Genomic DNA, 25,348 nt, shown 5'->3' on the forward strand with positions numbered 1-25,348 from the left:
TCATCCTATGGTTCGCCACCCAGGCTCAAAGGGATCATAAGATTTATTCATGCTAGAAACTTCCGTGTGCAGCCACAAGCTATTATGGGCTCTAGCATAGTGGAGTAAGTTGCATGACCTCTTCCAGTGGTAGGCTAGCAGATGTAGGGGATGTAGGTTGGTACGGTCTACCCGGGGTTAGAGTTAATGCTTCTGAAAGACTGTGTCTCGGTCATCCGTTTCTCAAACACCATGTAGTGCAGGAAATCCAATGGAGGAGATCGAGTCTTGTGGGGAAAAGTGTGCAAACCTCTGTAGAGTGTACAAACTAATCATGGTTAGCCGTGTCCCTGGTTATGGACATCTTGAGTATCTGGATCTTGGATTATCATGTTGATCTCATCACTCTATTAATTAATTTGTTGGGTTATTAATACTGTTTAATTGGGATTGAGTTGGAGGAACCTTCTCAATGTTTAACAACTACCATGATAGTTAAATAAAATATATTTCTTTGTTGTAGGGAAAAATTGCTTTTCGCAAAAACATTAAAACCGTAGAGCCCCCACCAGCGTCATATGCATGTAGTGATAGTCTTTACTTGTGCATTGCTCTACTGTGTTATGTTGCCAGCATATTCCATGTGCTGACCCATTTCGGGTTGCAACATATCATGTTGCAGACTTTTCAGACGAAGAGTAATGTGCGCTAGGTCGTTCTCGTGCACTCAGCTATGCCGTTGGAGTTGATGGACTGACTTTATCTTCCAAGTATTCCACTGTTATCTTGTTTAGATGTCCTTAAGCCATGTTTATTGTAATAAGTTCTCTCTTGAGACTATCGCTGTAATAAGTGTGTGATTGCTACTCTGTTATAAATCCTTCGAAGTACTGTGTGTGTCAGCATTACTGATCCAGGGATGACACTTATGCATAGAGATTCGACCATTTGATGTTGGATTGCTACAAGATGGTATCAGAGCACACGCTGAATGTAGGACACGACCACTAAGATGAGCCATAGGTCACTCTTCTCTACTCATTTCTGACTTCTCTCCGTCTTCTACTCTATAGGATGGTGGACAGAAGGAACAAGTTTGCACAGCCGGATGAAGATACACCTTTTGGACGACACTTGAAGGAAGTCACTAGGTACCTGAACATTGGAATACCAAGCTTCACCGGGACCTACACCACCACTTTACCAGAAGAGGAGCGTTGGATGATTCGAGTTCAAGTTCCAGGAAGGACATTCACGCCAGTAACCGAGCCTATAGAGTTTTCCTTTGATGCACCAACCTGGAGTCTAGGAAAGAGCATGGCAGCCCACATCGCCATAGGACTCATCGGCGAAGTTTATCACAAGGATCTTAAGGACACTATCTACCAGATATGTGGGTGCCGAGATGAGCAATGGGAGATGATCAGCACCAGGAAGGACAGGTCCATTGTAGCTTACATCCAGGAGTTAAACCAGCACATTCGTCGCCAGGAGAACCAAATGTGCGCAAGCATGATAGATCTGAAGAAGTTGATGACTAGGAACATGGAGCTGGAAGAGGAACTCAAGTCTACACACGACGGATACTAGGAGGAAATCACCGTACTAGTGGAGATGAATGATGACCTGACAAGGAAGCTAGGAGTATTCATGGGAGACCCCGCGCCAGGAGGAGACGACGACCATCCCAAGGACTACATCATCATCGACGACACCGACTCCGACCCCGACAGTAGTGATGATGATTATGAAGACGAAGCTGGAGCAGATATCATGGAGTCTTCTACTGATCAAAAATTTTAGTAGACCACCATATTATTAGTAGTATTTCCCCCATGTATATAGTAGTAGTCTGAGCACTGTAACGATAGTTAGGTCGATTGTATGCCCTTTCTTGAGATTTTTTTGGTGTGATATGTTTATGCTTGTCTCATGTGCATATGGATAGTGCTTTCTCACTAGACATCATTCTATTCTAATCTCTCCCCTCTAAACCCATCAGATGCCTCCGAGACGTGACCCCGGATTTGTCTTCCCACCGGAGCTCACTGAGTCGACCCAACAGCCGAATACACTAATGCAGTTGCTAGTTCAGAATCAATGCAACAACAACAATAATAATAACAACAACCAACCGCCACCCCCTCCAGTTGACAACTTAGCCCATTTTGTGAGGTTACAACCGCCGGTGTTTTCCAGTAGCACCGAGCCCATAGTTGCTGATGACTGGCTACGTAGGATTGGAAGGGAGTTGACCACCGCAGGTTGCACAGATGCTGATAAGGTGTGTTTTGCCGCAAATCAATTAGATGGACCCGCAGCCTCATGTTGGGAGAATTACACAACCACTTTCCCCATAGCCAGTGTTACTTGGGAGCAGTTTCAGTAAGCGCTCCACATTACTCATGTCTCAACTGGAGCTATGAGCATGAAGAAGCGTGAGTTTCACAACTTACGCCAGGGCAACCATACTGTGGGACAGTACGTGGATGAGTTTAGCAAGTTAGCTCGTTATGCCCCAGATGATGTGGCCACAAATGCCGCGAAACAGGAGAAGTTTATGGAAGGGCTGAATGATGAGATGAGTATGCAGTTAATGGTAGCAACATTTAACAACTACCAGGAGTTGATAGATAAGGCTCTTATGATTGAAGGGAAGCAACAGCAGATTGAGAGCTGCAAAGGGAAGAATGGACCACGGAAGTACAATTTAGGAGCTCAGTAAAAACCCCGTTTCACCCCGAACTCGGGAGGATATACCCATAACCATGGAGGACATAACCACAATGGAGGAAGTTAGCATAACCACAGTGGCCCCAAGAATGGAAACGGGAATGGAGCAGGCAGTAATCAGAACCGCTCTAACCCAGCCACACCCGCCAAGAGGGATCTAAGTCACGTTACTTGTTTCAAGTGCGGAAAGACTGGACATTACTCCACCAAATGTCCTAAAGCAAAGAATGGAAATGGCAATGGAAGCTCTGGGAAGAAGCCCAATCCTTTCAACAAGGGACAAGTGAACCACGTGAATGTGGAGGAGGTTGAAGAGCAGCCAGATGCAGTTATCAGTAAGTTTTTGGTTAAGTCATTTACCACTCTCGTTATTTTTGATACTGGTGCATCGCATTCATACATTTCAAGGGGATTTGTGGACAAGTTTAAGTTACCCACCTTAGCCCTTAGGACACCCTTGCTAGTAAGCTCACCAGGTGCAGAGTATATGGCCAGCTGATGGTGTGAACGGTTACACTTAAACATTGGCAGCCATGTTTTCCCCTCAGACCTAATAATTCTGGAGTCACAAGGATTGGACGTGATACTGGGTATGGATTGGCTATCGAAGTATGGAGAAACATTGATTGTGCTAGTAGGTCAATTCTGCTCACCACCCCGGAGGGAAAAAGGATTAAGTATGTATCCAGGCATACCCCAAAGAGGACTCACGTAAACTCCCTCACGGGTGTTGTTGGGGATATTACTGATGGGAATAAACCGGCTAGGAGAGGCCGGGTTATCCCCATAATGAGTTATTATATTTGAAGCCCATGAAGACAAAGACGGTGGCGCTTTATGAAGGCCCAGGGCCCAAAGGTGGATTAAGGCCTATAGACATAAACCGACATTGATATGCAAACTTGTGATGTAAGATAGAAAGAGTAGAGACCGAGCCGGACACGTTTATGAGCCGGCCTCAGGATTCTGTAAACCGACTGGCGTCAACCTATGTATATAAAGGGATGACCCGGTGGCGGTTTGGGGACAACAAAAACAATAACTCGAGAGGCAGGCAAAGCAGATTCGCTCCCTGGTCATCGAAACCTTAGCAATACCATCACAACTAGAGTAGGCTTTTACCATCATCGTAAGGGGCCAAACCAGTATAATTCCTTGCGTCCCTTGTTCTGCTTTAACCCCTTTAAGCTAACCCATCGCGATGGCTCCATGAATAAGTCCTCTCACTAGGACATTTGCCGTGACAAAACCACGACAGTTGGCACCCACCGTGGGGCGATCGCACGATGGTTTCGAGTTCTTGAAGGGCAGCTTCAAAGGACTCAAGGGATACGCTATGGGCCGGATGACCAAGAGTCGTTGTGGCAAACTCTACATCGACGACGTAGGCTGGGGCCCCGAAGCCGGCTCGATCGAGTACGGGCACTGGGTCCCCTTTGGCGAAATACACGTCTTCATTGGCAAGATCGGCGAACCGGGCCCTGAGCCGGACGTCTGCACCGACATCATCGAGATGGCTCAGCGTGCAAGACCTGCCCGCATTCATCATGCCGTGAAGCGTGCCTTCGTGGGAGTCATCCACGGAGCGGAATCTGAGGATAGATCGGTATCTGGTGGCGAAACCGTCGTTTACTCTGATGACGAATCTTCAACCGGAGAAACCGAGTCGCTTTATCAGTTGCATGATGGCCGGATTAGCAGTGGTTCCGATGGCGACAGTATTTCGGACCTCCTTGAACCGCCGAGCCGAGTTGCGATCTTCATGGCCGGTACACAATTGGTGCAACATTCTTCTACCGCCACAGCTGTGATTTCCGGTTCAGCAGCGGCAACACCAGCAGGAGCAGGGGGCTCTACACCACCACCGACTCAGGTTTTGTCCGATTTGTTCGATGCTTTGGCAACATTGCTAGAGGCGGAGGTTGACGCGGCAAACCAGGATTAGCATAACGCAGAGATTGCAAAGGTAAAAGATCAGATAGATCAAGCTAAGGTGGATCTGGCAGCAGAGAACACCAGGATGGCCGCTGAGCAGGCCGAGTTAGAGGCACAAGCCTATCGTCTTATGCTGGACCAAAGTGCGTCACACGATGTCATGAGGAGAAGGTACCGATCTCACCTGCAACCAGTTTACGAGGGAAGAAACCTCTTTAACACGCGAGGAGCAGGCACCAGCAACCAGGCAGTGATAAACCGAGCGGAGGCACCTAGAACAGGGGCACCGGTTCAGCTGCGCGCGATGGACCCGCCCCCTCAGCCTCGCCAGAACGACGTCCCATCACGGCACGTTTCAACGCCTCCGGGTCATTACTCTAACCCGATGGATAACATCGTTGCCGCTGCTTCACGATTGGAAGCTCTCCCGATCGATGGTGAGTCCCCAGTGGCAGTTGAGACACGACGGGCTAGGGAGCTCCTTCAGACGGCCTTAACTCAGCAGCAGGCCTATTCATATAGCCACGAAAGGATTCATTCTACTCCCCGCCCGAGCCAGAGTTACAGCAGGCATATGGATGAACCGGCCATGTCAAGCAGTGCGCGGAAACGTAATCTGCCCCGAGGCCATAACCCGGCAGGTGGCGGTGGTGATGCTCAGGATGTGGTGGATCGCGCTAGGGCATGTCGAGAGGCCGAGTTAGCGGTGCAGCATGAAGCCCGCCAACTTACTTCGGTTCATCCAACAACGTCGGTGGAACCAGGGGTTACCTCCAGTTCTTTGGGGGTACCGTGTCTTGTCCCAGCACTGCGCAATGTACGGCTGCCCAAGGATTTCAAAGGCCTGCGTAAAGTGCCGAATTATCCCCCGAGTCATGGGTTGAGAGCTATGAGATGGCAATGGAGATGCTGGATGTGGATGATACAGTGTGTGCCAAATACTTTACCATGATGTTGGAGGGAACAACTCGCACATGGTTGAAAAACCTGCCGGCTAACTCCATTGGGTCGTGGGCCGAGTTAAGGGCCCGGTTTATCCAGAATTTCAAGGATACATGCAAGCAACCCATGTCAATTGTGGATTTAGCTGTCTGTGTCCAGGAGGAAGGAGAGTCAACAACCCATTGGGTGCGCCGGGTTTCGGAGATTTTGCATTCATCAGACTGCATCAATGCCGATACAACAGTTTTAACATTGGAAGGCAATTGCCAGTTTGCACCTCTAAAGTTGAAAATAGGATGGCTCAAACGTCATTGCAATGACATGGGAACACTTATGGCAGCTCTGGTAAAGTATGCCGACTCTGTACTTACCAAGGACCCCGAGTCTGACGACGACAAGACAGGGAAGGGAAAGAAGAGCGGCAGCACCAAAGGGCAGCAGCATAACCCGGCGGGTCACGGAAACAGCGGTAAGCATAAAGCGGATAACAGTTTAGATTTTGTGGCTAATACCAACGCGCATGACAAAGGCCAGCGTCGTAAGGGTAAACCGCCCCCGCGTGGTGGAGCACCAAATCCCAATCTAGAGCGCATGTCTCACCTGTTAAACCAGCCTTGCCCGAAGCACGGGTCGCGGGATAAGCCGGCCACACACCTCTGGAAGGATTGTTATATTATGCAAGAATTCAAAAATTCAGATTTTTTCGGTATGATCACGGATCGGGCGGCGGTTTAGGCCCTGGATCTCATGGGCCGGGTTACGGTGGAGGCAATTCCGGTTTAGGTTTTCACGGTAATCAGAGCGGACATGTCAATCAAGGCAATCAGGGCAACCAAGGTGGTTATAATCATCAGGGGAGTCAGCAGCAACAGTAGCAGTCGGGTTACCAGAGCAACCCGAAGCAATTGAATAGTGGGAAGTACCATGTCTTGACCACAAGTTTGTGCAAATGCGATCAGAAGCTTCATAAAAGGGCAGTAAACTCCGTTGAACCGGCGGTGCCCCGTTACTTCCGCTGGTCTGAACAGCCCATTGTGTGGAGTCGAGAGGATCATCCACCTCGGGTGGATAAACCGGGTCATCTGGCATTAGTTGTGGCACCTCAGGTTGGAGGATACAAGTTCACCAAGGTACTTATGGATGGAGGAAGTAGTATCAATATCCTTTATTATGAAACCTTCCATTGCATGGGGTTAATAGATAAGAATCTTAAACTCTCAAATGCCGTTTTTCATGGTGTGGTGCCTGGTAAATCGGCGTATCCTATTGGGAAGATAGTTCTGGAGGTGGCTTTTGGGGATGAGCATGACTCGAGATCAGAAACATTGACCTTTGAAGTAGTAAATATCAAGAGCCCATATCATGCCCTGTTTGGACGGTCGGGTTATGCCAAGTTCATGGCAAGGCCCTGCTATGTTTATCTGCAGCTCAAGATACCGGGTCACAAGGGAACCATCACGGTATATGGAAGCCGTAAGATCGCTTTGAATGTGAAGAAGGTGATGCGGCTTATGCTGAGTCAGTTTGTGCAACAGAAGAGTTGAAGTTCTACAAGGACAATGTTGATCCGGCATATATGATTTCGTTGAAGAAACCAACTACATAGCATGATCCGGCCTTAAAGTTTAAACCGGATGATGAGACTAAGCTGGTTGATTTTGTTCCTGGCGATTCATCTCAATAGTTTAGTATCAGTGCTAACTTGGATCTGAAATAGGAAAGCACGCTCATCGAGTTCATCTATGAGAACCGGGACATCTTTGCATGGAAACCCTCTGACATGCCAGGTGTACCGAGGGAACTCGCTGAGCACACTCTCAATATTGACCCCAAGTTTAAACCAGTTAAGCAATTCCTTCGCCGGTTCAATGAAGAAAGACGCAAGGCCATTGGTGAGGAGGTAGCCAGGCTCTTGGCGGCTGGGTTTATCATTGAAGTATTTCATCCTGAGTGGTTGGCTAATCTGGTGCTGGTACTTAAGAAGAACGGCACTTGGCGTATGTGTGTGGACTACACAGATTTGAACAAGGCTGGTTCGGCAGATCCTTTTGCTCTCCCTCGTATTGATCAAATCATTGATGCGATGGCGGGTTGTGAGCGTTTGAGTTTTTTGGATGCATACTCTGGTTACCATCAGATCAAGATGGCAATTAAGGACCAGGAGAAGACAACTTTTATAACTCCTTTTGGAGCCTTCTGCTATGTATCTATGCCTTTTGGGCTCAAGAGTGCCCATGCGACTTCTCAACGTTGTGTGCCAAATTGTCTTCATAATCAGATCGCCGCAATGTTCATGCTTATGTGGATGATATTGTCGGCGTTCTAGGAACGGGGGTCCCCAGACTTGCCTGCATGGGGCCCATGGCGTGGCTGTGTTGGCAGGCCTGTACGGCCCATCTTCATCGACAAGGAACCAAGACCCTCACGAGGGGCCAAGCCTCGTGAGGCGGATGACGCAAGACCTCCTCAGGAGCGGCCTCACTAGGCTGCCTCACGAGGAGCAGAGATATCAAGGCGGGGTGAACCTCGTGAGGCTCTTGTGACGTGAGCTATGACGATTGACGCCAGGCGGGCGGCAGCGTGCGCAGTGTCCTTGCTTCCTCTTTTGTGCTAAGGGGACAAGCACAGGCGCAGAGTACTGAGGCGTCAAGAAAAGGTTTCCATATTGGTGCAACGAGACCAAGACCCACAGGACGGCAGGACGGAGGTCACCGTGGAGCCCAAGACGGCGTCATCACCAGAACCTTTGGCAGGCGAAGACCACCTTTTGTCAGGATAGCTCGTACTAGCTGTCCCCTTTCAAATTGGCCGCCTTTGTTGGCTCCCTTCCCGCTCAATATTTGGGAAGAGTACTAGGGCTTCTATAAATAGAACTAGCCACCACAAAGAGAGAGGGGTAGAGAGGAGACAAAGATTAGATCGAGAGCCAACCCTTAGCCACACCGAACACAAGAGCACCTCAACCTCAAGAGGCTGTTCTTCCCCTTGTACTATTCATCATCAGCCCAAGAGGCAATCCACCACCACCACACTGGAGTAGGGTATTACACCCAACGGTGGTCCGAACCAGTATAAATCTTGTGTCTTTGTGTTGCGAGTGCGTAGAGTTCGTCTGCAAGACGTTAGCGAGCTAGGGCGTAGATCGATAGCAGGGAAAGAACTTCACGCGCACCCCAGTGTTCGAACTTGCCAGAACCCCAGATCCGACATTTGGCGCGCCAGGTAGGGGTGCGCCGTAGCCTCTATTCGTCGATCGGCGCTCCATCATCTCCATGGCGGACACTCGCCGCGCTCGAGCTGAGCATCGGGCTGCCCTCACCGGCCGCGTTGCTTAGACGGCTCCTGTCGGCGGGCCACCTCATCGTTCCCCGTCGCCTGCCGCCAACGCTGCCACCGGCCCGGCGGGGAACGAGCAGCAAGCATCCTCACTGCACCCATCGGTGCGACAGGACGGCCGCACCGCCACTCCATCTCTGACCCCATCTGGTTCCTCGTCCCACGCACGTCGTGTTCCCATGGACGCGCAGGCCGCGCTCCTCATGGCGAACGAGCTCCTGCGCTACCGCCCGATCGATGACCTCTACGAGGAATGGCTCGACCGCGTCGCTAAGCTCGTGCGCGCTGTAGGGGGCTCCCCGGCGCCGCCCCTCTCTCTACCTCGTCCTCCTCTAGCCACGGGCGGCGTAGCTCCTAAAGCACCTCCACCACCTTTGCCCCAAGACGGTGCCATGGCGCCAAGGCGCGCAGCCCCATGGCGTGATCCACCAAACCCGGTGCCCGCGCGCGAAGAAATAAGCTCCCAAGAAATTCCTCGGCCGCGAGAAGCTGCACCCGCGCTCCCCGTGTCGCCTCGCCAAGACCGCGCGCTACCCGCAGTGGCAGCGCGCGGGCCTCATCAAGTCCAAGCACCACCTTCGAGACGGGCCCCGGTGACCACGGCCGGCTGCCGCGCCTTCACTCCTGAGCTGCGTAGTATCTCCTGGCTGGGCAAGTTCAAGTCGGATCTGCCTCCTCGCTACGACGGCACCCCCGACCCCGCGGAGTTCCTGCAGCTCTATGAGCTGAGCATCGGAGAGGCCAACGGCGACAAGAAAGTCATGGCGAACTGGTTTCCTATGGCTCTCAAGGATGGTGCTCACTCCTGACTCCTGAACCTGCCGCAAGGCTCGATTTCCTCCTGGAACGAGATGCGCGACCGCTTCGTCGCCAACTTCCAGGGCACTCGCAACCGCCCGCCGGCCACGGGTGACCTGCGCCGCATCAAGCAACAACCAGGAGAGACCCTCCAGAAGTACATCCAACACTTCAACAACACTCGCCTCAAGATCCCCAAGGTTACGGACCAGGCCATCATCTCCGCGTTCTCTGACGGCGTCCGTGACACCAAGATGAAGGAGGAGCTCGCTATCCACGAGGAGTTGTGCACATCTCAGGAGCTGTTCAACCTGGCGACCAAGTGTGCAAGAGCTGAGGAGGGGTGCCTCTCCCTCCTCGAGCTGCCAGCTGCGGGCGCAGAGAAGAAGAAGGCCAAGGCCAAGGACGTGAAGCACAAGGAAGCAGCCGTGCTCGCAGCGGAGTCGGACACCAAGCGAGGCAGGGACCAGCCCGAGTCATCCAACGGTAGCCGACCATTCTGCGCCTTCCACAACCTAAACACCCACAACACCAGTGACTGTCAAGAACTCAAAGCCATTCGCGAAGGACGCTTTGGTCGACGCCCCGAGCGCAGCGACCGGGGCTACGGTTGAGGAGGAGGACGTGGAGGCGGACGCTAGGATGACTGTGGCCCGCGCCAGGAGTGGCACGACACACCTCGTGAGGACTGCTGGCAGGATCATCCTGGTGAGGGCGCCTGGAGGGACCAGCCTCGTGAGGATCGCCCTCAGGGCAATGCCGGTCTAGCCCCGTTGCCGCCACCACCAAGAAGGAATGATGACCACCATCAAGACGAGGGGGCTGGGGGCTTCCAGGAGCCGCGTGCAATCGCCTAATGTGGCACAACTACACAAAAAATAGGCTCCCTGTTGGTGGCCCCAGATTCAAGGATAGTTGGCAGATGATAGGTTCATAATATACTATATAGAAAGTTTGTTGCCAAACCATGATAACAAGAGTGCAGAGCTAGTAGGCGGATCGCAGTGTAGATAATAGTGGTACACCATAACCACCATAAATAAATTGGGAAAGCAGAACTGGCTGGAAAGCACATGGTTTTACCGCTACTAATATGCAGCCTATCGATCACCTACAGGCCAGCACTATTCATCTGAAGGCGCACAACTGTTACTATCAGTTTAGTCTATCAAAGACTGCGCGGCTCCCACCATTTTCGGGGTATTATGGCAGACCAACTTGAAGTGCGAAATCATTTAGCAGAACCGGCCCAATAGAGCTGTCGACTACAAATGTCCCTGCCCCCCTTCCCGACAAGGAACATACTGTGCTTACTAAAGAAGAACAGAAGAGGAACATGTTAAAGAACAGAAGAGGAAGCATATTATTGAGATCCCCCTTCTTTCTACACAATGTTGGTTGCCCACCCATGATGAATCAGAGCGCCCAAAGAAATGCAATTCCATGATGTCTCTCTATATGTGGCCACATGCATTTGGAAACTCAATTGGGAGCATTAGCTAACGAATTAAATGTGTGTCTGCTAGCTAATGTCAGTATCATATCACATTCGTACTTGAAGAACCTTAGGACGTATGATTGGCGTGTTATTTAGCTTTAAAGGGTGAACTACTGCTAGTAAGACACAAAGCAACTACCATATCATAGTGTACATATAACGGGAAAACCATAAGCATCAAGAGTAAAATCAGCAAAGTGGAAGTTGCTGGAATATATGTGCTAGTATTGCCGGTACGTCTAGAAAGGCTTCAGATACCAGCTCTCTTCAACTGAAGGTGCGGTACTGTTAATATTAGTGTAGCTCTTAAAGGCGACACAGCTTCCTGCATTTCCTTGCTAATCTTATAGGATTCAAGTGTGCGGGCCACTACAATTCCTATTCCCATGTTTACAAAATCCTACGAATCAAAGAGGCCCGAAGAGTTCAACGTGTCCATCACAACCGACCATATAGAGCTCTACACTGCAAATGTCCCTGCTCATCTTCACTACAAGGAACATACTGTACTACTATCATACTCCCTCCGTTCCAAAATATAAGTCTTTGTAGAGATTTCCACTATGGATCACATACATATGTATACAGATACATTTTAGTGTGTAGATTCACTCATTTTGCTCCATATGTAGTCCATGGTGGAATCTATACAAAGACTTGTATTTAGGAATGGAGAGAGTACTTATTAAAGAAGAACGGAAGAGGAACATGCTAAAGAAGAGCAAGCAGATTTTGGATAATAAAATGTTCGTTGCGTAGTGCTCACACATGATGAACTAGAGCGCATTAAGAATGCAACTCCCTATTGTCTCTCTATATGTGGTGCACGTGCGTTTCGAAAGTAAAGTAGGAACATTAGCTGACCAATTAGATGTTATCTGTTTTAGTAATATCAGCATCATATCAGATTCGTATTTGAGCACCAAGTTTGGAATTATGAGTGGCATGTTGTTTAGCTTGATGGATTCAGGAGCATTGCTAAGCAACTACGATGATGGTACGAATATGAAGGCATGTCTGCATGCAAGTCGCGTCACTTTTGTCATTTGGGTCAGTCGACCATTTCAGGTGGTTGGATTAAGATCCTACATCTCCTAACCCTTCTTCTTCTTCTTCGTCTCTGATTCTCCCCATACAGAACACCACACGGGCCGCCGATTGAACCACCGGCCCCGACCCCCCCGCCCTCCCCTGAACCGCCCCCACGGCACATGTTCCTCCACCACCCCACCCCCACCCCCGCCCCCACCGGCATCGAGTTTTCTTCATTCGGCGAGGCCCCACCACCGCCCCCCACACACCACCATCCCCACCCGAGCCCCTTCCTTCGCACCGGCGAACTCCGGCGAGCTCTCAAAAATCGACTGACCCAATTTTGAAATTTAGTCTACTATCATTTAACTAGTGTGGAATATAAAAGGGGAAAACCATAAGCATTGCGAGTATAGTGTTGAGCATGCCATGGCAGATCTGAAGGTGCAAACCGGACAAAGGCAACTTCGCAACCAATGTTTGCTTTCAACTAATAAGTAAGTGATGGACAAGAAATCAGAGTAAAGTAGTGGCGATCTATTTTCTTGTTGCGATAAAGAAGTTGAGCAGATACGAAAGAGTACCACCTCTGGTGTGGCGTCGTGTATGTATTTGTTGAGAATTTGATGGTGCTGCGGTAGCGATGGCTGTCAGTGGCGTGGAAGCAGATCTAGGAGGGTAGATGGTGGCGGTGGGGCGCGATGGACGAGGCGGTCGTAGGAGCGGTGCCAACAAGGTGGACGACGGTGGGGATGAAACGAGAGGACGGGATGCAAGGATCCCAGTCCGAAGCCGTGTGAGGGAGTCCTGGATTAGGGGGTGTCCGGATGGCCGGACTATACCTTCAGCCGGACTCCTGGACTATGAAGATACAAGATTGAAGACTTCGTCCCGTGTCCGGAAGGGACTTTCCTTGGCGTGGAAGGCAAGCTTGGCGATACGGATATGTAGATCTCCTACCATTGTAACCGACTCTATGTAACCCTAACCCTATCCGGTGTCTATATAAACCGGAGGGTTTTAGTCCGTAGGACAACACATTCATACACAATAATCATACCATGGGCTAGCTTCTAGGGTTTAGCCTCTTCGATCTCGTGGTAGATCTACTCTTGTACTACCCATATCATCAATATTAATCAAGCAGGACATAGGGTTTTACCTCCATCAAGAGGGCCCGAACCTGGGTAAAACTTCGTGTCCCTTGCCTCCTGTTACCATCTGGCCTAGACGCATAGTTCGGGACCCCCTACCCGAGATCTGCCAGTTTTGACACTGACATTGGTGCTTTCATTGAGAGTTCCTCTGTGTCGTCGCCGTCAGGCTTGATGGCTCCTACGATCATCAATAGCGATGCATTCCAGGGTGAGGCCTTCCTCCCCGGACAGATCTTCGTCTTCGGCGGCTTCGCACTGCGGGCCAATTCACTTGGCCATCTGGAGCAGATCGAAAGCTATGCCCCTGGCCGTCAGGTCAGATTTGGAAGTTTAAACTACACGGCTGACATCCGCGGGGACTTAATCCTCGACGGATTCGAGCTACTGCCGAGCGCGCCGCACTGTCACGACAAGCATGATCTAGCTCTGCCGCCGAACAGTGCCCTGGAGGCCGCACCCGCATCGGCTTCGACCCTTAATTCGGAGCCTACTGCGCCGATCAAGGATGGGTGGTTGGACGCCACCTCGGGGGCTGCGATCCCAACGGCGATCGAGCCAAACACCAGCCCTGCACTCCGCGAGACTCGTGACTCCAAGGAGCCGGACTCCTCTCCGGACTCCGAACACTCCGTGCCCCTACCGATCGAATCCGATTGGGCGCCGATCATGGAGTTTACTGCCGCGGATATCTTTCAGCACTCGCCTTTCGGCGATATTCTGAAGACACTAAAGTCTCTCTCTTTATCAGGAGAGCCCTGGCACAATTACGGTCAGCAAGGTTGGGATACGGACGATGAAGAAATTCAAAGCCCACCCACCACCCACTTTGTAGCCACTGTCGACGATTTAACCGACATGCTCGACTTCGACTTTGAAGACATCGACGATATGGACGCGATGCAGGAGACGATGAAGAACCAGCGCCTATTGGCCCCTGGAAAGCCACCTCGTCATACGACATATACATGGTGGACACCCCAAAAGAAGGAGATGGCGATGGAACAGCGGAGGATGGCCCCTCCAAGAAACAGCCTAAGCGCCAGCATCAGCGGCGCCGCTCAAAATCCTGCCAAACTAAATACGGTGATTCCAGCACGGGAGACAATAATACTCCGGAGAATGCCGAAGAAAATCCCCTCCAACAAGATTTAGCACAGGAGCATGGAGAAGCCAGCCCTCATGAGAGACCGGCAGACAGAGAGGTCGAGGACTATAATTATATGCCTCCCTCCGAAGATGAGGAAAGCCTCGATGATGACGAATTCGTCGTGCCAGAGGATCCCGCCGAGCAAGAGCGTTTTCAACGCAGGCTTATGGCCACGGCAAGAAGCCTCAAGAAAAAACAGCAACAACTTTGAGCTGATCAAGATTTGCTAGTCGACAGCTGGACTGAGGTCCTTGCGGCCGAAGAGCATAAACTCGAACGCCCCTCCAAGAGCTACCCAAAGCGCAGGTTGCTACCCCGATTAGAGGAGGAAGCACTTAAACCTACATCACCAGCACTTGATACGGCCGACCGGCCACCTCATGGCCGCGACAGAGAGGCCTCTCGGCCCTCCACTCAAGCCGCATCCCGTACCAAGGCACGGGAAAATGCGCCAGACCTGCGAGATATGTTGGAGGACAAGGCAAGGCAAACAAGATCGATCTACGGATCGCGTGGGCGCCCCATGACTCGAGACGGTAACCGTCACGCCGGACACAAATCCGGTAAGGCCGAACACAGTAGACAAAGCTCATTGGAGCTACGTCGTGATATAGCCCAGTACAGAGGCGCCGCGCACCCACTATGCTTCACAGACGAAGTAATGGATCATCAAATCCCCAAGGGTTTCAAACCCGTAAACATCGAATCATATGATGGCACAACAGATCCTGCGGTATGGATCGAGGATTATCTCCTTCATATCCACATGGCCCGCGGCGATGATCTCCACGCCATCAAATACCTCCCACTCAAGCTTAAAGGACCAGCTCGGCATTGGCTTAACAACTTGCCAGCAGGATCAATCGGTTGTTGGGAGGACCTGGAAGCTGCATTCCTCGACAATTTCCAGGGCACTTATGTGCGACCACCAGACGCCGATGACCTAAGCCACGTAATTCAGCAGCCAGAGGAATCGGCCAGGCAATTCTGGACACGGTTCCTAACAAAGAAAAATCAAATAGTCGACTGTCCGGACGCTGAGGCCCTAGCAGCCTTCAAGCACAATATCCATGACGAATGGCTTGCCCGGCACCTTGGACAAGAAAAGCCGAAAACTATGGCAGCACTCACGACACTCATGACCCACTTTTGCATGGGAGAAGACAGCTGGCTTGCTCGTAGCAACAATATGACCAAGAACCCTGGTAATTCGGATACCAGGGACAGTAGTGGCAGGTCGCGTCGCAACAAGCAGAAGCACCGCACCAACGGCGACAATGCTGAGGATACGGTAGTTAATGCCGGATTCAAAGGCTATAAATCTGGTCAGCGGAAAAAGCTATTCAACAGAAATCCTAGGGGGCCATCCAGTTTGGACCGAATACTCGACCGCTTGTGCCAGATACATGGCACCGCCAAAAAGCCGGCCAATAACACCAACAGGGATTGTTGGGTGTTCAAGCAGGCAGGCAAGTTAAATGCCGAAAATAAAGACAAGGGGCTGCATAGCGATGACGATGAGGAGCCCCGGCCGCCGAACAACAGTGGACAAAAGGGTTTTCCCCCACAAGTGTGGACGGTGAACATGATATACGCAACCCACATCCCCAAGAGGGAGCGGAAGCGCGCGTTAAGGGACGTATACACGGTAGAGCCAGTTGCCCCAAAGTTCAACCCATGGTCCTCCTGCCCAATCACCTTTGATCGAAGGGACCATCCCACTAGCACCCGTCATGGCGGATTCACCGCATTGGTTTTAGACCCAATTATTGGCGGATTTCATCTCACTAGAGTCCTTATCGACGGCGGCAGCAGCCTGAACCTGCTTTACCAGGATACAGTGCGGAAAATGGGCATAGATCCCTCGAGGATTAAGCCCAGCAAAACGACCTTTAGAGGCGTAATACCAGGTGTAGAGGCCAACTGTACAGGCTAAGTCACACTTGAAGTGGCCTTCGGATCTCCGGATAATTTCCGAAGCGAGGAGTTAATCTTCGACATAGTCCCATTCTGCAGTGGCTATCACGCACTGCTCGGGCGAACCGCATTCGCCAAGTTCAATGCGGTACCGCACTATGCATACTTTAAGCTCAAGATGCCAAGCCCTCGAGGAGTAATTAGGGTCAATGGAAACACCGAACGCTCTCTCCGAACAGAGGAGCACACGGCGGCCCTTGCAGCGGAAGCACAAAGCAGCCTCTCCAGGCAATTCTCCAGTCCGGTCATTAAACGTCCGGACACCGTCAAGCGCGCCCGTAGTAACCTACAACAAGACCGCCTAGCACGTTCCGAGCAGGCATAGCAATGCGGCCCCAACCCCAGCCCTCGCAAAAATGCGACAATAGTGCTTCGCGTACATAACTACGCTCTAGAAATACCATGGGTACAGGGGGAGGGGCACCGTCACGGCACGCCCGAAACACGGCTTAAACCTAACCAGGGGTTGCCGATTTTTTAATTTTCTCTTACTTTCAGGACTCCATTCTTCGAAAGGCATGTTCGGCAGTTCAATTGCCGCACAAACGATGCAAGAACCAGGGAAGCAGACAAGCCATGCCGCATTACGGAACTCCCAAGTGGTCTCTATCACGAGCAGTATACCTGTTTCGCTTACCATTCCGCAGCCTGCCCCTGGAACGGACATGTTAAATAGTCCAACCTTTTGCTTATCGCATTATTTGTATCGTTCTACTTTGATCGCAGCCCTTTTTAATAAACAATGCTTAGCCTTTGTCTATTTTTGCATTACTCTTTTTTTACAAGTATATGTTCCTTAACGACATGTTGCACCCGTACACTTTGGTACGGCCAAAATAAGCCAGGGGCTTTAGTACCCCTCAATATGGTGTGAGAAGTCCGAACACTTTAACAAGTGCGGCACCCCGAACTTATAGCATTATATGCATCGGCTCCGAATCATGTCTTGGGTCAATAGTTGGGTTTGCCCGGCTCCTATGTTTTGGTGCCTTACGTTCCGCTATATCGGCTAAGGTAGCACTAGGAGAACTACTGCGATTGTGCCCCAGTTGAGCTGGGTCGAGCACCTCAGTAGAGAAAGCTAAAACTGACTGTCATGATGAAGCGAGAGCTGGTCGCTGTTTGAGAGGTTTTTCGAGTCCCTAAAGACTTATGCCGCTTAGAGCGAGGAGTCGGCTCTGTCCGGCCAAGGCATGGATAGCGCCCCGAACTCGGTCTTCCGAATACCAGGGGCTTCACCGAAATTTAAAATTATAGAATTATATGGCTGAGTGAGAGTGTTCAAGCAGTATAGTCCGATTGCCTTGTTCGTTGTGCTGAGCGCCTCCCTTGAAGGACCCAAACATGGGAAAAAGAGCGCTCAGGTTTATCCCCGAACACCCCAGCATTAGCGGCACGGGGGCAGAAGCCGATGACTCGCCATCTCTCGGAATTGATAGACAGCCGCACAGAAGGTAATATTTTAAATTCCAACAGCATTGCTTAGCGCATATGAACAAGTTTTCAGCGCACAGGAAAAAACGAGCAAGTTTTACTCAAAAATTACATCCCTGGAACACTCATCCGCCATAAGGCAGGCACCCTTTAGAACATCCTTATAATAATTCTTGGGCTTGCGATGCTCCTTCCCCGGCGGTGGCCCGTCATTCACAAGCTTCTCAGCATCCAGCTTGCCCCAGTGCACCTTAGCACGGGCAAGGGCCCTACGGGCACCTTCAATGCAGACAGAGCGCTTGATGACTTCGAGCCTTGGACAGGCCCCCACCAGCCGCTGCACCAGCCCGAAATAGCTCCCATGCAGAGTCTCTCTAGGCCACAGCCGAACTATGAGGCCCTTCATGGCCTGTTCGGCCACCTTGTGGAGCTCGACCAGTTGCTTCAGCTGGTCGCTCAGGGGCACGGGGTGTCCGGCCTCAGCATACTGAGACCAGAACACCTTCTCTGTCGATCTGCCCTCCTTGGCTCGATAGAATGCGGCGGCATCGGACACGCTACTGGGAAGATCTGCGAATGCTCCTGGAGAGCTCCGGATTCGGGTAAGTAACAAGTAACTTACGTTTATGTGTTTGCTTTGCATAAAGAATGCCTTACCCGCTGCTATCTTTTTCACCTCATCCAACTCCTGGAGGGTCTTTTGTGATTCGGCCTTGGCAGACTTGGCATTTTCAATAGCCATAGCGAGCTCGGACACTCGCGTCTTTGAGTCAAGCTCCAAACTCTCATGTTTTTCCATGAGAGCCTGGAGCTCTTGAAGCACCTTGCCAACCTCGGCCTCATACTTCTCCCGCTCGGTGCGCTCCGTGGCCGCCCTCTTCTCGGCCTCGACCAGCGCTTTCTTAAGGGTTGCCACCTCAGACGTGGCCCCTACAATAGCCACGATAATCCTATCATTTTTTGCAATTGCACTTTTTTTATATATTTAAAATAAGGTATTTCTTACCTTCCTTCTCCTCGAGCTGCTTCTTGGCACGCCCGAGCTCTTGCTCGGACTGCTCGAGGTTCTGCTTTAGCGTGTCCACTTCCGTAGTCAGTACGGAGGATGCCAGCAGAGAAGCCAGCATACGCATATTGACTCCTTTTTGTTAGACTCCTGCGAATTTCATTTTGATCCTCTATTCGGCTTTTCTTCCCGAACGCCAAACAGAGCATCAGGGGCTACTGTCTATGCGGTAATATTATTTACACATTCTTTACTTACCTCAAAGCTTGTTAAAAGGCTAGTACAAGCTTCAGTCAGTCCGCTCTTGGCGGACTGAACCTTCTGGACCACCACACTCATAATGGTGCGGTGCTCCTCGTCGATGGAGGCACCCTTGAGCACCTCCAACAGATTGTCCGGCGCCTCCGGTTGGACGGGGGTCGCCGGCATGGTGGGCTTGCTCCTCTTGGAAGGAGGTCGCCCGCCGGACTCTGGAACCTTTGAAGGTTCCGGAGTGGTGTCCGGCCTAGGGCCTGACTTGGAGCCCTGGGGGGTTTTATCCCCTTTACTCCTGGAGTCCGGGAGGTCACCTTGCGGCGCCTCCAGGACCACCACCTCCTAGCTTGGAACCCGTTGGGACAACACTTCGGCGTCATCCGTAGGGCGGGGGAAGGAAGTAGTCGGAAGCGAATTCACATCCGACGAGTCCAGTGAACCGCTCGACGACGCGTCGAGCCGGTCTTTGGGTAGGCTGCATAAACATATTCGACATAAGGGAAAGCTGTGCAATAAAGGAATACTATGAATTACTCTGGTATCCGGATACTTACGATTTCGCCAGGGGCTTGGCCCTGAGCGGCCACTCCTCTCCGCCGTCGTCGGCGTTGGTGGAGTAGTCTGGAGGAAGGGTTTTCCCCTTCTTGACCCTTCGGCCTCCCCTGTTGGGGCGGCCTTCCTTTTCTTCCCTTCCCCCGCTGGAGGGGAGAGGTCTCTTCTTCCTCCTCCTCGTCTTCGTGGGAGGAGTGCATCTTGGAGTCGTCGGATGATGAATCCGACACCTTCGGGCGCCGGGCACTTTTTTGAGTCCCCGTGGCCTTCTTCTTGGCCTTCTTCTCCGGCACCACATAGGGCACCGGGACCAGCAGCTTCGCCAAACGAGCGTCCGCTGGGCCTTCGGGCAAAGGAGCCGGACAGTTGATCTGTCCGGACGTCTCCTGCCAATCCTGTCAAGGGTAAGGGAGCTTAGATCCCGCATGGAGTCAAACTATGAAAAACTGGTACCCTGTAAATGTAAAAACAGCTTACCGCATGAGCGTGATGCTGCGTATTGAATCCGCGATCCTCGTTAGCGGATGCGGGGGCCTCGGTGCCCTTGAAAAGCACCTTCCAGGCATCTTCGTACATCGTGTCGAAGAGCCTGCTCAGAGTTCGGTGCCGCGCCGGGTCGAACTCCCACAGGTTGAAAGCCCGTTGTTGACACGGGAGGATCCGGCGGATGAGCATAACCTAGACTACGTTGACAAGTTTGAGCTTCTTGTCCACCAGGGTTTGGACGCATGTTTGGAGTCCGGTCAGCTCTCCTTTTTTAGCCCACAATAGGCCCGTCTCCTTCTAGGAGGTGAGCCGCGTAGGGGGTCCGGATCGGAACTCGGGGGCTGCGACCCATTCAGGGTCGTGCGGCTCGGTGATGTAAAACCACCCCGATTGCCACCCCTTCAGGGTCTCCACAAAGGAGCCCTCGAGCCATAAGACGTTGGGCATCTTGCCCACCATGGCGCCTCCGCACTCCGCCTGGTTGCCGCGCACCACCTTCGGCTTGACATTGAAAGTCTTGAGCCATAGGCCGAAATGGGGGCGGATGCGGAGGAAAGCCTCGCACATGAAGATAAACGCCGAGATGTTGAGGACAAAGTTCGGGGCCAGATCGTGGAAATCCAGGCCATAGTAGAACATGAGCCCCCGGACAAATGGGTGGAGAGGGAAGCCCAGTCCGTGGAGGAAATGGGGGAGGAACACCACCCTCTCATGGGGCCTAGGGGTGGGGATGAGTTGCCCCTCTTCAGGAAGCCAGTGCACAATGTCATTAGACAAGTATCCGGCCTTCCTTAGTCTTTTGATGTGTCCCTCCGTAACGGAGGAGACCATCCACTTGCCTCCCGCTCCGGACATGACTAGAGAAGGTAGAGGTGGGGAGTGCGGACTCGGGCGCTGGAGCTCGGGTGCGCAAGAATGGATAGGCAAAGGAGGAAGAAGGCGTAGGTGAAAAGGTGGATCCTTATCCCCTTATATGGGTGGACGCAACTATGTGTCCCCACCGGCCTGGTAAAACGCGCTTATCCCCAAGTGTCGTAATCAATGGCGCGGTTGGGTTACCCACGCCCGTATTGATGAGAATCCCGTAATAAGGGGACACGATCTCTGCTTTAACAAGATGTGCCAAGGAAACCGCCTCGCGTAACACGCTGAGGTGGGACAATAGAACGATTCGAATAAAGGCTTGGCCGTGGTGTGTCACACTACGGAATACGTCAGCAAATTAGATTTGTGTAAATATTATTCTCTCTATGGAAATATGTGGAAACTTATTTTGCAGAGACAGACACTATCTTTGTGTTCAAAATCTTCTATGAAGTACTTGGAGGAGGAACCCGCCTTGCAATGCCGAAGACAATCTGCATGCCGGACTCGTCGTCATTGAAGCCTGGTTTAGGGGCTACTGAGGGAGTCCTGGATTAGGGGGTGTCCGGATGGCCGGACTATACCTTCAGCCGGACTCCTGGACTATGAAGATACAAGATTGAAGACTTCGTCCCGTGTCCGGAAGGGACTTTCCTTGGCGTGGAAGGCAAGCTTGGCGATACGGATATGTAGATCTCCTACCATTGTAACCGACTCTATGTAACCCTAACCCTATCCGGTGTCTATATAAACCGGAGGGTTTTAGTCCGTAGGACAACACATTCATACATAACAATCATACCATAAGCTAGCTTCTAGGGTTTAGCCTCTCCAATCTCGTGGTAGATCTACTCTTGTACTACCCATATCATCAATATTAATCAAGCAGGACGTAGGGTTTTACCTCCATCAAGAGGGCCCGAACCTGGGTAAAACTTCGTGTCCCTTGCCTCCGGTTACCATCCGGCCTAGACGCATAGTTCGGGACCCCCTACCCGAGATCTGCCGGTTTTGACACCGACACCGTGGATGAGAGAGGTCGATCTCTTGTAATGAACGACGACGTCAGGGTATCAGCTCCGGCATGGTGGAGGAGGACGGCGGTGGATGGGGTGGCAGACGGAGGAGGTTGGGTTGGAGAGGGTGTTTTGGCGCCCACGGAGTACGAATGGGTAAATGGAGGGAGAGAGGAAGGGGGGAACCATGTCTTCAGGGTGCGGTCTCAAATGCAAGGAAATTTACAAAATTAGCCCCCGTTTAAAATTTCCTACATCACAGCAATATTAGTCTGTTGGGGATAGGACGGTAATCTCGCATACACTGAATATTTGCCGACGAGAGTTTGTTTTGGTGCCCACCGTGTATGAATCCGAGTGAGACGCGGTTATGTCACGTTTGACTGAAATTACAAACCTACCCCTATCAAAACCTATATAAATCAAGCCGATAGGCTTTGCGTGTCAGGGATAGGTAGTAATTTCCATCTCGTAGATTTTGGTTTTGAGCGGTTATTGCGACTTTCCCTGCATCGTTCAAATTTTTGCAGAGCAAGAGTGCATGTTTACCGTGCCAACTCAATTCGAATCCAGTTTGTATTCTACTTTTGTTCGGGCAGGATCCATTTTCGATTGGAATAAAATTCTATATACATCATTTTTTATATATATTTCAAAAGCACAACACCCTTTATACATAAATATGGTTTACAAATGGTATGATCTCAGATTCATAAGGCTGCATCCATCTTAATTTGGATTTTCAAATATTTGAAACCACTTTATGTTGAAATCCAACGTATGCATTCCTCGCTAACTGTCTCCAATTAATGTGTGTTTCATGCGGTTTTCTTTTTTACTTCTCAAACATGTATAATGTGTTTCACACACACAACATATAGTGTAGTCCGGTTTAGACATTAATTGCATATAAACCATGCATTTGTCTCTAATTAAAGAATCTATGGATCACTAATATTGATAAACTATATAACATTACAAGTGTCCCCAAATTCAAATGAATATATATGCATGTTTGATACACCAATTTGTGTTATGATATTATCGATGTCGTGATCTCTAGCTTAAATATTTGAATCCCCTTTAATCCAGATATTCATATCATATAGCTATCACTCATGCTTATATAGGAGTATCTCTCTAGACCTATACGCGTTCATCCTCTCTCAGGTATCTCTCGTGCTACCTGTATGTCGACAATGATCTTTTATCTTCGTAACACATTAACGGTACTCTCTCTCTCTCTCTCGACCTTCATCACTCTATCTCTCTCTAAGTATATCTCGCTCCCTGCTATGTGTCTCTAACTATGATTCTCCATGTGAAATATCTTTCTCTCACACAAAACCAAACTTCGTCTCCCAGGGTCTCATTTCTCTCTAGTATTCCCCTGTGTGCCACTCGCACACCCCCTCTCACACAGAGATGTCTTTCGCTCCTTAGGTCTGAGAAGCTACGACTCTTCCTCTAAAATATCTCTTTTTCACGCACAAACACAGACTCTGTCTGCCAGGGTCTCATATCTCTCCACCATTCTCTTGTATGTCGCTCACACACACTCTCTCTCCCTAGAGATGTCTTGCGTTCCCTCATATGTATCTCTAGCTATCACTCTCGTTGTGAAATATCTTTCTCTCTCGCAGACACAAAACTCCGCCTCTTGGGATCTCATTTCTCTCTGATATTTGTTTGTATGTGACTCACAAGCGCCATCTCTCTATCTCTCTCACACCCACACACATAATTCAGCCTTCTGATCCACTCGACTCCTATCTCTAACACACGCTAGCTAGCATCTTTATTTTCTATTTATATGTTTCTCCATCAACCTTCTTTCTCGCCCTCACTCTTGCTTCCTATCATGCACACTATATATGTTTCTCTCTACATGCAGTCAAGTGCCCTCTTTTTATCTTTCTCTCTCTCACACACACACACATAACTTCACCATCTGAACCACCCGGCGGTCATCTCCAACACTCAAACTAGCCGATGTCCCTCTAGCTAGCATCTCTATCTCTGTTTCTATCTGTAGTTTCTCCGTCAACTTTTCTTTCTTGCACACACTCTTGCTTCCTATCACACACACTATATATGTCTCTCCATACATGCATCTATAGGTTCATCTCTTTTGCACAATCATTGTGTCTCGTTCCCTCTGCTCGCCATAGATGCATGCTCCAGCCCACGCCACTATCTCTTAAAGAAAAAACACATGATCAATTATTGGTCCTTCTTCCCTGCACTCTCACATGCATGCATATTGTCATACAGATCCATCTCTCCCATGTCGTTGATCTTATGACTTATGTCTTCTTTCTTTTATCTCGATCATGCGCTCTCGCGCGCCCACACACACACACACACACACACACACACACATCCCACGTATACATGTATACCTCTCGCACATGCACGTTCGATGTCTCCTATGTCTCCATACGTAGTTAATTACCCTCGGCCCTAATTCCACATCGAGTCGTTCTCTTCTTGTGTGCACATAACTTTCGACTGGATGGGTAAAACACACACTCACACTTAAACAATCTCCTTCTAGCTACCCCCCTCCCTCACACTTAAACAATCTCCTTCTAGCTACCCCACCTCTCTATGATGAAGCCACACCCACTTAAATTACATTCGCCACTGAGGACTCCGCATCACACACACACACATGCACGCATGCACCCACCCCCCACACACACTAAGACTCCATCTCACACACACATGCTCTAGGCGGAGCATTTGTTCCTACCACCCTTTGCCCAACCTTACCCGTATGATAAACAACCACCTTAATTTACTTGTATAACATGGACAAATTCCACTTTACTTTAGTAGTTAGCAAACTTATCATCTCTACTCTTGTAAAAAAAACCGAGTTGCTGATGATGGTGTGCCTGCCATCTTGTAATATAGACCGTCTGATCTATATCTGACGGATAGAAAGCAAACTATGACAATTTTACAAAAGATACCCGCACCTCTCTCCACATTTACAGATAAGGCCTTGCCTTGTTCATCCTTATCTCCCACAACCTCATTGTTGAGCAATTAAAAAAGGAAGTCTCTGGAACAATCTAGCATTGGTGGCCACTGCCGCCTGCCGGCGCCGTCCATCCCCATGCCTCCGCCCAGTCCAACCACCAGTCACCACCATACTCCACTCCTCCTCACCTTATCTCTCATCTTTCATTTTTT

The sequence above is a fragment of the Triticum aestivum genome, chromosome 6A (assembly GCF_018294505.1).
Source record: "Triticum aestivum cultivar Chinese Spring chromosome 6A, IWGSC CS RefSeq v2.1, whole genome shotgun sequence".
Lineage (NCBI taxonomy): Eukaryota > Viridiplantae > Streptophyta > Magnoliopsida > Poales > Poaceae > Triticum > Triticum aestivum.